Raw genomic sequence first — 10,774 nt, forward strand, 5'->3', positions numbered from 1 at the left:
CAAACTGAACCAAAGGAGAAACTCTCCAAGACATATTGTCATTAAGACTAAACATGGACACCAAAGAGAAAATCCTAAAAGCACCTAGGGAAAAACAACACATCACTTTCAAAGGTAACCCTATCAGAATTACTTCAAATGTCTCAATGGAAACCCTGAAAGATAGAAGGATCTGAAGTGAAACAATGCAAAGTCTTGGAACCTATGGCTTCCAACCCAAACTACTCTACCCAGAAAAAGTATCCCTTATAATAGATGGTGAAAGAAAAACTTTCCCTGACAAAACTCAGCTTTACAATTATATGAACACAAAACCAAACCTACAGAGAGTATTTCAGGAAATTCTCCACACACAAGGAACAAATACTCAATCTCAAATGCCTACAAGAAGCAGATCACAATAACCAAACACGGAGTAGGCACAAAAGACTTCAAAGTCCATGAAAACACTAACCCACATATACCATCACAACATGGCAGGGATCAAATCAAATCTCACAGTCATTACCCCAAGTATTAATGGACTTAATTCACCCATCAAGAGACAGAAGGTAACAGGATGGATCAAAAAATTACACCCCCTCAATCCGTTGGATTCAAGAAAACCACCGCAGCACTAAAGACAGGCAACTCCTCAGGGTGAAAGGGTGGAAAAAATATTCCCAGCAAATGGGAATAAGAAACAAGCAGGCATAGCTATATTAACATCAGATAAAATAGACTTCAAAACAAAAATAATCAAAAAATACAAGGAAGGCCACTTCCTACTTATCAAGGGAACAATCCATCAATAGGATATTACAATCATAAATGTGTATGCACCAAACACAGGGGCACCACAGTTCATAAAACAAAACCTACTTAACAATAAAACAGAAATAACCACCAACACCATCATAACTGGAGACTTCAACATACCATTAGTAGTAATAGACAGATCATCCAAACAGAAACTCAACAGGGAAGTAAGAGCCCTCAACAAAACCATACATCACTTAGACCTAACGGACATATACGTAACTTTCCACCCCAAATCCACCAACTACACATTCTTCTTAGCAGCCCGTGGAACATTCTCAAAAATAGACCATATTGGTGGGCTGGAGAGATGGCTTAACGGTTAAGCGCTTGCCTGTGAAGCCTAAGGACCCCGGTTCGAGGCTCGGTTCCCCAGGTCCCAGGTTAGCCAGATGCACAAGGGGGTGCATGCATCTGGAGTTCATTTGCAGAGGCTGGAAGCCCTGGCACACCCATTCTCTCTCTCTCCCTCTATCTGTCTTTCTGTGTCTGTTGCTCCCAAATAAATAAATAAATAAAAATTAAAAAAAAAATAGACCATATTGGGCTGGAGAAATGGCTTAGTGGTTAAGTGCTTGCCTGTGAAGCCTAAGGACCCTGGTTCGAGGCTCGGTTCCCAGGTCCCACGTTAGCCAGATACACAAGGGGGCGCACGCGACTGGAGTTTGTTTTCAGAGGCTGGAAGCCCTGGCGCGCCCATTCTCTCTCTCTCCCTCTATCTGTCTTTCTGTGTCTGTTGCTCTCAAATAAATAAATAAAAAAAAAAATAGACCATATTGGGCTGGAGAAATGGCTTAGTGGTTAAGTGCTTGCCTGTGAAGCCTAAGGACCCTGGTTCGAGGCTCAATTCCCCAGGACCCACGTTAGCCAGATGCACAAGGGGGCACATGTGTCTGGAGTTTGTTTGCAGTGGCTGGAGACCCTGGCTCACCCGTTCTCTCTCTCTCTATCTGCTTCTATCTCTCTCTCTGTCGCTCTCAAATAAGTAAATAAAAATAAATGAAAAAATTTAAAAAAATAGACCATATACTGGATCACAAAGACTAACTCCACATATATAGGAAGATTGAGGTAACTCCCTGCATGATATCAGATGCTATATTGCTAGAAATCAACAATAACAGACCCATCAAGAATCCCAATGGCATCTGGAAACTGAACAGCACACTTTTAAGCAATAAATAGATAGTCAATGAAATAAAAAATGAAATTGCACAATTTTGAGAATTGAATGACAATGAGAACACATTGTACCAAAACTTATGTGTAGGGAGCCAATGCAGACGCCATTACAAAATGGCGCTGGCTTCCTGCCAGTCTTGAGGTAAACAATTCCACTGCAGGGGGCTAATGCAGACGCCATTACAAAATGGCGCTAGCTTCCTGCCAGTCTTGAGGTAAACAATTCCTTATTTGGGCAGCACCTTGTCCTGAGCCTATCCCGTGGCTCCTGTTTGGGTGGGTGAGCCTATGGCAGCCAATCAGCAGGCGCCCCATAGTATTCTGCCCTATAAAAGCAGCTACACTCCTGCACCCCTTGCCCCTCGCCATCAGCTTTCCTGTTAACCAAGAGGCTCTCCAATAAAGTGTGATCAAGAAGGATCTTCGTTTGCTGGTCGTTCTTCTCCTGCTGGTCAGGGGGTTCGCCGCAAAGTGGTGCCGAAACCTGGGACGCCGGGTGCTTTGTGGTCACCAGGCAAGGGGCCGAAGAGGATCCAGAACTTGACACACGGAGAGGAAGACGTCGGTAAGGAAGACGTCGGTAAGTCATCCCCAGTCATAATGTTTTTTCACTTAGATCCCTACCTGATCCTTCTTATTTTCATTCCTGTGTGGTTTATTGTCCTTATCGTTTGCTGTGAGCGCAACATGGGCAATTATCAAGAAAACCACATGGAACTTATTAGAAGGGGACGAGAAATTCTCGCAAGACATCAGGATAGCCTTTCTGAGTCAGATTCAAAGGGGGAGTCAAAAACTAGGCCTAGAAAAAGAGAAAAAATAAAAAAGAAGGGATTAAACAAAGAAAAAGGTTTACAAGATGAGCTCAGAGAAACAGGTAAAATCTATAATTGCCCCCCCCCCCGAGGGGGAAAAAGGAGCCTTTAACAGGCTCTATCCTCCCATTGAGGAGCTTACACATTTAAATATACTTGACACAGATAAGGAGGCTAGCTCCGATTCTGCAGAGGAGGAAGAAAAAAAATTATTTGAAGGGGAAGAGGAAAGACAAAAGGAGGTCACCACCTGGTATAAAAGGGAACAATATAGGTCCCTGCCTAGGCGCCCTCTGCTAACAAAGGGGCCTCAAGGCCAAGGGTGTGGTCCTTTACAGTCGATAGAGCCTTCCGCACCCCCACCCTATAACTCCCCTGGGGACACATGCCGCTTCATTAAAACAAAAACCTGGTCGCGGCTGGCCTCCGCTAGGAGGGGCTTCTATTATGGCTTCAAGAGAAAGAAGAAAAAAAAAAAAAAGGAAAAAAAAACTCCTTGGGAGCCCGCACTCCAATATTTTCCACAGCTGGGAGCCCGACAGGCTTGTTTGGGGCTTAAATATTATTAATACACTTTACAAAGTTGCCTAACAAACTTATCATTCCTTATACTAAGGAACAAATAAAGGTCTTGTCTGGCACTATAGATGATTGGAACATTCTCATGTGCGCTTTCCCAAATGTCATAGATAATCATTATCCAAAGAGCCCTATTTTGTCTTTTGTTAAAAATAATTTGGTGTATTTTCCTAAAATCACTGTTCAAGAGCCTATTACATCAGCCCCTGCCATCTTTACTGATGGTTCAAAGTCTGGTCGTGGGGCCTACTTGGTACAGGGCTCAGAGCCTATTATAAGAATGTTTAGACCTGATTCCCCTCAAATTGTTGAATGCCTAATTGTTTTGGAGGTCTTTCGGACATTCTCTACTTCTTTTAACTTGTTCACGGATTCCCTATATGTAGCTAATGCGGTTGCTGGCCTAGAGATTGCCGCTTCGGTTCGCTCTACTAGTCTAGTGTCTAATATTCTTTTACAACTTCAGTCTTTAATTTTACAGCGAACTTTCCCTTTCTATGTAACTCATATTCGGGCACATTCATTACTGCCTGGCCCCTTATCACAGGCTAATGACCTCGTGGACCAGGCCACTAGGCTCACCATGATTTCTCTGGAAGATACAAAAGCTTCAGCTACTGAATTCCATAGACTATATCATGTTCCTGCAAACACCTTGAGAAAAAAATTTTCTATTTCCAGAAATGAAGCATGAGACATTATAAAATCTTGTCAGTCTTGTGTTACCTTTCTACCCTCCCCACATGTGGGTGTTAACCCTCGGGGCCTACGTCCTGGAGACCTTTGACAAATGGATGTAACACATCTTCCAGAGTTTGGGAAAATAAAATACCTACATGTCTCAGTGGACACATGCTCAGGTATTATTTTTGCCTCACCATTGGCAGGTGAGAAGGTCTCTCATGTCAAAACTCACTGCCTAGAGGCCTGGGCTGCTTGGGGAAAGCCACACCGCCTAAAAACTGATAATGGCCCAGCGTACTCATCTGGTGGCTTTCAAGCCTTCTGTGCCCAAATACAGGTTGCTCATACCACTGGCCTTCCTTACAACCCACAAAGTCAAGGTATAATAAAAAGAGCCAATAAAAGTCTAAAAGCTCTTTTATTTAAACAAAAAGGGGGTATAGCGGAAAATGCAACTCCCAAGGAAAGAGTGTCTTTAGCCCTTTTTACCCTTAATTTTTTAATCTTGGATAATAATAATAAATCTGCAGCTGACAGGCACAGTCAACATGTGATTCAATCATCCAGTGAGATGGTGATGTGGAAGGTTGTCTTAGATAATAAATGGAAAGGACCGGATCTTGTTGTGATAAGATCCAGGGGAGCTGTTTGTGTTTTTCCACAGGAACAGGATTCCCCTCATTGGGTTCCAGCCCGGATGGTGAGGACAGTCAAGCGATCTCCGGAGGAGGGTCCAGGAGACAGTGATGTCCATCAGGGCGGAGATGATGAAGGTCTTGTGGATAATCTTCCTCCTGTGCCTGGAATCCATTGAAGGAGAGCCACGTTGGGGTATTCTGTCAACCTTTCCCAAACCTATGCCGGTGCTCCATTCTGCCACGGTCTTCCCTCGCTTCTTTACAACTCCATTTTCAAAGTGGATTTTGTGTGGGAAAAATGACAGCTGCACGGACTTTACACCTTTTGTACTGTTACAAGGAGGACTTGTAGCTTGCAATAATGTGTCCGGGACCCTCCATACGGATAATCAAGTAGAAGAAAAAGAAACACAAGATAAAGGGGCATCTTGGAAGCGCCTCAATACATCTGGGGGTGTTAATGACATTGGACATGGCTGTGGGAGGAATACTTCCTTTGCCCCTGCGCCGGTGTGTGTTCATCCACCGTTTCTGTTCGTTCTTAGTAACTTCTCTTTTAGTAATTACACCAATGCTTCCTGCTATCTGTCATTTTAAGGAAGGAGTAGAAGTGAGAATGTTCCTAGTGTGCTGCCTGGGAGGATGTGTACTTTGCCTTTGGTTGATTTGCCACCTGCGAACCCAGACCAAGAGAGACAAGATGGTCATTTCTCAAGCGCTCGCTGCCTTGGAAAGTGGTTCCTCCCCCCAAATTTGGCTTTCAGCTTTAAAAGGCAAATAGCTCCCCTGGCCCTTGCACCCTCAGGGTCTCAGAGTACCCATTGCACAAGGATGGGCAGGGATCTGGTAGCTTTCGTTTGACTGCCGCCTTTGCACTCTCAGGGGACCTGTCCCATTGCACTGAGGAAGGGGAGGTTGAACTTCTTCCCTTGATCGGTCAACACATCATGAGGTGCGGACCTGATCGGGAAGATGGCTATTTTTCTGAGCTATGCCATAAGTTAATAAAAAAGGGGGATCTGTAGGGAGCCAATGCAGACGCCATTACAAAATGGCGCTGGCTTCCTGCCAGTCTTGAGGTAAACAATTCCTTATTTGGGCAGCACCTTGTCCTGAGCCTATCCCGTGGCTCCTATTTGGGTGGGTGAGCCTATGGCAGCCAATCAGCAGGCGCCCCATAGTATTCTGCCCTATAAAAGCAGCTACACTCCTGCACCCCTTGCCCCTCGCCATCAGCTTTCCTGTTAACCAAGAGGCTCTCCAATAAAGTGTGATCAAGAAGGATCTTCGTTTGCTGGTCGTTCTTCTCCTGCTGGTCAGGGGGTTCGCCACACTTATGGGACACAATGAAGGTAGACTTCAGGGGAAAATTCATAGCACTAAATGCCTTCATTAAAAAATAAAATAAAATAAAAACTCAGAGATCCCACCTAGAGGAACTGGAAAAGCAAGAAATATCCAACCCAAAGAGCTCCAGAATGAAAGAAATAATTAATATCAGAGCAGAAATTAATGAATTTAAAAACAAGGAAACAATTAAGCCAATTGACAAAACAAAGAACTGGTTCTTTGAAAAAGTAATCAAGATTGACCAACCCCTGGCCAATTTGATCAGGCGAAAGAGAGAGAGAGAGAGAGAGAGAGAGAGAGAGAGAGAGGCATCAAATTAAACAAAATTCAAAATGAAAAAGGAGAGATCACAACAGACATAAGTGAAATTGGAAGAATCATCAGGACTTATTTCAAAAACCTCTACACCATAAAACTGGATAATGTGAAGGAGATGGATAAATTCCTGGACACATACCATCTATCAAAGCTAAACTCAGAGCAGATTAATCTCCTCAATGAACCCATCACATTCATGGAGATTGAAAAGGTAATTTAAAAAACCTCCCCCAAAAGAAGAGTCCAGGATCAGATGGCTTCTCAGCTGAATTCTATCAAACTTTCATGAAAGAACTCAAACCAATCTTCCTCAAACTATGCCACACAATTGCAAAACAGGGAAAGCTACCCAACTCCTTTTATGAAGCTAGTGTCACCTTAATTCCAAAACCAGGCAAGGTGCCACAAGCAAAGAAAACTACCGGCCTATTTCCCTGATTAACCTAGATACAAAGATCCTGAACAAAATCCGCACAAACTGAATCCAAAAAACATCAAAAGCTTTATCCACCTTGACCAAGTGGGATTCATCCCAGGAACACAGGGGTGGTTCAACATAGGGAAATCTGTCTATGTAATACACCACATAAACTAGGTTAAGCATAAAAACCACATGATCGCTTCAATAGATGCAGAAAAGGCCTTTGACAAGATCCAAGATCACTTCACAATCAATCATTGGAAAGAATTGGCATGCTTGGTTCATATCTTAACATAATAAAGGCAATATACATACTCCTAAGGCCCAAATAATACTTAATGGAGAGAAACTGGAGCAATTCCCATTAAGATCAGGAGCAACACATAGTTGTCCACTCTCACCTCTGCTTTTCAATATAGTACTGGAAGTCCTAGCTCAAGCAATAAGACAAGAGAAGAAAATAAAAAGGATACAATTTAAAAAGGAAGAAGTTAAGTTAGCTCTATTCGCCGGTGACATGATTGTATATGAAAGAGACCCTAGAGATTCCATCCCAAAACTCGTAAGGTGATTAACTCCTATAGCAAAGTAGCAAGGTACAAAAATCAATGCACAAAAATCACAAAAAAATGCCTTTCTATATGCAAATGAAAAATATACAGAGAAAGGAATAATGGACATGGTCCCATATTATATAGCAACAAAAAACAAATACAATACCTTGGAATAACATTAACCAAGGAAGTGAAAGATCTATATAACAAAAACATAAAAACACTCAAAAAAGAAATTGAGGAGGACTTGAGAAAATGGAAAGACCTCCCATGCTCCTAGATATCCAGAATTAACATTGTGAAGTTGGCAATCCTACCAAAGGCAAAATATAGATTTAATGAAATTCCAATTAAAATCTCTACAGTGTTCTTCACAGAGATAGAAAAAATGATATCTCTTAGGGGACACTGACCTGTAACTCCTATTACCACCATGGGGCTATCACCCACAATGAGATTTTAATCAGAGAAACCCACAAGGTTTGCTAAAAGAATGACAGATTTCTGTCAGACGACTTGATCACCCACCAAAGGTTAGTGGTAAGACCCTATTGCTGAAGACCACATATGCAGCTCACACGTAAAATGGAATGGCATGGCTGGAACCAGGACAGAGTCAGTCCCCAGACAGTCAGCACATCTAGTGCCAGAAGGTGCTACATGGGCAACTGGGGGAAATGACCAATATCTGTCCAAGAAACTCATGGTCCAACCTACTTAGCAGCAAATAACCTGGTGTGATGCCCACACAAGTGCAATAGTGGCACACAGCCATGGTGGGGAACCAACTGCTCTTGATTCGGCTAACTGATAACCTCAGTTATTGAGACCCTTAGGCAGAGCTGGGAAACAAGTCAGAACCATATCCAAACATAAGCCCACTCTCCAATATCAAGCTACCAACAATCATGGGCTACAGGAGGGCCTACACCAATTAAACTCTCTATAAAAAAAGTAAGGGCTATCTCATTTGTCCTGGTGCTAACTTACGCTCCATTGGAGAATCTGCTTCTCTTTATCAGATAGATGCATATCCTAAGGAGAGAGCCACCCCATCATACCTCAAAAGGGCCCCAGCTGAAACTAAGGAAAATTGGCGAAACAAGCAAGGGTGCGGTTTTCCTGATGAACCAGACACCAGCACAAGGGGGAAGGAGAACAACACAGAGAAAAATCAATGCCTACCAAACCAGAGTGGCAGAGCCCCAGAAGCCCCCAACACTTCATCACTGAAGAAGACCAAAAATGAACCCAACATGGCTCAAGGAAATATTGCAGAAGAGGGGGCAGAAATAATGTCAGAGCCACATGTTGGGTCATGATATTCAGAGACATTTAATTTACCAATAACTGTGGGCTAACTCCACAATACACAACCCATATACCTCAACAAGGAGGGGCCAATGGGGAGGGAGTAGGTCACAGATGAGCCTAATAATGGTACCAAGCTTCCTGTACTACAGAATAGAAAACTAATTAAAAAAAAAAAAGAAAAAAATGATCTCAAATTTCAAATGTAAAGGCAGAAGGCCTTGCATATCCAAACATGCCCTCAACAAAAGAAATACCTCTGGAGGCATCACTATACCTGATCTAAAGCTATATTACAAAGCCATAGTAATAAAAAAAACAAAACAGCATGGTACTGGCATAAAAACAGGAGTATAGACCAATGTAATAGACTTGAGGAGCTGGATTTTGGGTCAAGCAGCTATAGCTACTTGATATTCGACAAAGGCCCAAACAATATAGGCTGGAAAAAAGAGAGCATCTTCACCAAATGGTGCTGGGTAAACTGGATAACCATATGAAGGAAACTGAAACTTGATCCACACATTTCGCCATGCATTACACTCAAGTCCAAATGGATAAAAGGCCTCAATATAAGACCAGAAACTCAACTAGTACTGGAAGAAAATTTAGGAAGTACCTTCCATGATATAGGAATGGAAAAATACTTCCTGAACAAAACCCCAGTAGTTCACGACCTTAAGCAGTCACTCAACCAATGGGATCTCATGAAGCTGAAGAGTTTTTTTTTTTTTTTTTTTTTTTTTTTTTCAGACAAGCATACAAGAAGCAAAGCCAATAGATTACCCACAGAATGGAAGAAAATATTTGCAGGTTATCCAACTGACAGAGGACTAATATCTAGAATCTACAAAGAACTCGAAAATCTAAACAGTAAAAAGTCAAACACGGGCTGGAGAGATGGCTTAGCGGTTAAGCGCTTGCCTGTGAAGCCTAAGGACTCCGGTTCGAGGCTCGGTTCCCCAGGTCCCATGTTAGCCAGATGCACAAGGGGGCGCACGCATCTGGAGTTCGTTTGCAGAGGCTGGAAGCCCTGGCGCGCCCATTCTCTCTCTCTCCCTCTATCTGTCTTTCTCCCTGTGTCTGTTGCTCTCAAATAAATAAATAAAATATGAACAAAAATATTAAAAAAAAAAAGTCAAACACCCCACTCACAAAATGGGGCAAAGAAATAAACAGGCAGTTCACAGAGGAAGAAATACAAATGGCAAAGACACACTTAAGAAAATTTTCATCATCCTAATCATCAGGGAAATGCAAATTAAAACAACTATGAAATTCCACCTTATCCCAATTAGGATAGCAAACAACAAAAAGTCAAATGAAAATAAATACTGGCATGGATGTGCAGCATTAGGAACACTCATCCACTGTTGGTGGTAATGTAGGATTGTACAACCACTTTGGAAAGCAATATGGAGACTCCTGAAAAAGCTGACTATAGAGATACCAACAGACACAGTTGTTCATTACTGGGCATCTACCCTAAAGCCTTCAAACCACAGGCCAGAGAGATTTGCTCAACCATGTTTGTAGTGGCTCAATTCATAATAGCTAAGAACTGGAATCAACCCAGATGTCTATCACTAGAAGAATGGATAACTAAGATGTGGTATATCTACACAATGGAATTCTATACAGCAGTAAGAAAAAATGACACAATGAAATTTAAGGAAAATGATTGAACCTGGAACAGATCATTCTCAGTGAACTTACCCAATTACAGGAAAAAAAAAAATCACCACATAGTCCCACTCGTCTACTGAATCTACCCAAGATGCCTTACATACCCAGCAAGCATCTCGTGGACTAGACAACACGATGGGTGGGGAGGGAGGGCAGGGAAATTTAGGGGTGGGAAACACAAATGTACACCCAAACAGCAATGGTACCATAAAATTCTCCTACCTAAAAGGCAGAACAAATGGCAGAACTTTCACAAGGCCCTAGAGTTAACACCTGAGCCACAATACACTGGCAAGTGTATGATGAAGACCAACCTTAATCTTCTCCGCTGCCTTTCTTTCTCTCTCTTCTCTCTAATTCTTGTATATTAGTTATCTTTTTCTTCGTTTTCTTAGTGGGCACTGACCTGTAACTCCCAGTACCAGCATGTGGCTATCA

Source organism: Jaculus jaculus, chromosome 15, assembly GCF_020740685.1.
Source record: "Jaculus jaculus isolate mJacJac1 chromosome 15, mJacJac1.mat.Y.cur, whole genome shotgun sequence".
NCBI lineage: Eukaryota > Metazoa > Chordata > Mammalia > Rodentia > Dipodidae > Jaculus > Jaculus jaculus.